Raw genomic sequence first — 3,161 nt, 5'->3', positions numbered from 1 at the left:
GCTCTGAATAAATCGTGACATTAAATTAACCAAAGTAATACGAATAACGAGTGAGCAAATGGAATACCACAGACTAACACAAGAATGCCTAAATGCATGTCATACCTTCCCACCGTGAGACAGACGCAGTTCCGAGGGGAGAAACGAGAACAGAAGCCGAGAGCAGAACCGTGTTAAGCTGGAAAGCCCTACGATAATGGACGGACACCCACGTCGCCAGCTAACCGCTAGGACCACCCCCACCCCCAGCCCATGTTAAAAGCTAGAGCTCTTCAGAAGAACAGTATAGATCTTACGATGACACTAAAAGGACCACATCAGCTGCAAGTTTTAGCGTGAGACTTTTTCACGTCTCTGTTACGTTGCAAACTTTAAAAACATTGCCCCACCACGAAAAGTATAACGTTTCTCATTGGATAGACAGAATTTTTGTAGGCAGAGCTTAAGGTTAACATTGAAACCCTGATTGGTCAGATGAAAACACAGCCAAATAGTTTTTTTTTAAACCAACTTCGGTAAATTGTAGTAAGGAGAAGTTAGGAGAGAGTTGCTTCCGAGATGGCGAGGTGCATGGAGCTGTGCCGCCCGCCGCCCCCTGACGAACACCGACAAGGTAATGAATGCACGCAATGCCGCATAACAGCACATAAAGCTTCACTGAGAACTGCAGAAGTCTCATCTGTTACACCCCTTTTTTGCGTAATACTAGTCTCGATCGTCAATTAAAGCTCATGGTGTTCACATTTGCCACTTGAAGTAAAAATCTGAAACGCGATGCTTTTTCTGTTATACAGTTATTGAGAAGCCACATCAGCCACTGTAATTTACGACAAGTTAAATAAGTAATTAAAGATAATTGAGGGTCACTGTAGACCATTTTGAAGATTTTCTCTTTTGTGAAACTTAATTTAAACATAGATTATAAATGTGATATGGCATAGGTCATCCTTCGATTTATTGTAGAACTTGGAAACCCATTCAGGGAATATTCGTTCACATTTTTGTTGAATGCAGTTGGTTTTTACCATCCTGTATTAAAACATTTCCTTTTATCACTAGTGCAATTTATAAACAATGTTTTGTGAGTAGAATAAAATTTCCAATGGTAAACTTAACTGCTTTTTCGACGTTAATTTACCAGCTAGCTAAAAATAGGAAAGCCTTGAACCCCTTCCACTAAATTTAGTTAGTATTAAGATTCTTTTACAGGGAATGCAGTGGAGCTGACGCTGAAATCATTAAGTATTTGGTTATATCATCGCTAGTCTCACTGAACTCTTCTGAACTCTACATGTCATGTGTGGTCTGGCGTCTCCTTACCAGCAACAGGTCCCAGGTTCAAACTAGTCAATTCCCTAAAAAACACGCTCAGAGCGTCGTTGCGCGAAAGTGGTAGGGAGACATGATATAGAACAGATAGACACCACACAGAATGTTAGAATGTCTGCAAGTCGTGCAACTGAGGCTGAACGTGGGGACCAGCCCAGTATTCACCTAGGGGGATATGGAAAACCACCTAAAAACCACATCCAGGCTGGCCTGCACACTGGCTCTTCGTCGTTAATCCGCCGGGCGGGTTCGATCCGGGGCCAGCGCGCCTAGCCGAGTGCAGGAAGCAGCGCATTAATGCTCTCAGCTACCCTGGCGGATCCTTCTGGGACTCTGAAGGGGTTATTTTCTTTGATGGTCTACCTCATGGTGCAACAATCAACTGTGAACTGTATTGTGCGACCCTCAGGAAACTGAAGAAACTTCAGCGTGTTCCTCACCATAAGAATGCAAATCTGCCTCTCCATGACAACACAATGCCTCACACAAGTGTGTGCACCTGAGAGGCTCTCACAGAACTTGATTGGACTGTTCTTCCTCATCCACCTTACACTTCAGATCTGGCAGCTTCCTACTTCCACCTGTTTGGCCCAATGAAGGATGAACTCCATGGTGGATGATGGGGTGGGAGTGGGGGGGACGGGGTTATTGATGCAGCAAGAACTTGATTGGACTGTTCTTCCTCATCCACCTTACACTTCAGATCTGGCACCTTCCTACTTCCACCTGTTTGGCCCAATGAAGGATGAACTCCATGGTGGATGATGGGGTGGGTGGGGGGCAGGGGGTTATTGATGGAGCAAGATGTTGGCTCCGACGTGGACCAATAAAGTGGTAGCATGCAGACCGTCCCAGCCAGGTGGCGTTAGGCCGTCGCTTTAAACGTAGTTTATATTGAAAAGTAGGGTTTTGTAACCAAAAGTACATTATATTGCTTCCTGACAAGCGAATGAGGTGGCGCAGTGGCTAGCACACTGCACTCGCATTCGGGAGGACGACGGTTCAATCCCGCGTCGGGCCATACTGATTTAGGTTTTTCGTGGTTTCCCTAAATCGCCAAGCAAATGCCGGGATGGTTCCTTTGAAACGGCATGGCCGACTTCCTTCCCTGTCCTTCCCTAAACCGATGAGGCCGATGACCTCGCTGTCTGGTCTCCACCTCCAAACAACCCACCCCAACCCAACTCTCACTTAATGATAGTCCCTTATGCATGGGACATGATATAGGAACTTTCTCGTTTTCCACTGCATGCAAGAATCATTGTGAAATTGCAACGAAGAGAACAACATGCTTGGGGTAGTGTATCGCAGGATACCATTCTCCGCCTTTATGTTAGTTTGCATACGAGGATACACGCCTGCAGTGACGCCAGAGAAGGGTACAGTGTTTCTATATGGTCTGAATTTATTATAGTTCTTAACAGGCCAATAGCACAAAATCTTTGCTGTTTTTATAGATTTAGAAAAGGCTTTTGACAGACTTCATTGGAAGAAGTTGATGGATATTTTGAAGAGGAGAGGAGTAGATTAGAAAGAGAGACGACTGATACAGAATCTATATTTCCACCAAAATTAAGGATAAGGACTGGAAATGAAATGTCAGAAGGAAGCAGCAGTGGACGAGGTGTTAGACAATGTTGTTGCCTTTCCCCACTTCTGTTTAACGCATACTTTGAAGAGATTATTGCGAAAGGCTTAGATGGGAAAAGAGGAATATGTATTGGTTTAAAGAGAATACAATGTACAAGATTTGCTGACGGCATGGTATTAGTGGCAGAAAGTGAGCGGGCAGTGAATAACATGCTGAAAGATCTGAATGAAGCTTGTGTGGA

Source organism: Schistocerca serialis, chromosome 12 (assembly GCF_023864345.2).
Source record: "Schistocerca serialis cubense isolate TAMUIC-IGC-003099 chromosome 12, iqSchSeri2.2, whole genome shotgun sequence".
NCBI lineage: Eukaryota > Metazoa > Arthropoda > Insecta > Orthoptera > Acrididae > Schistocerca > Schistocerca serialis.
This window is presented reverse-complemented; position numbering follows the sequence as displayed.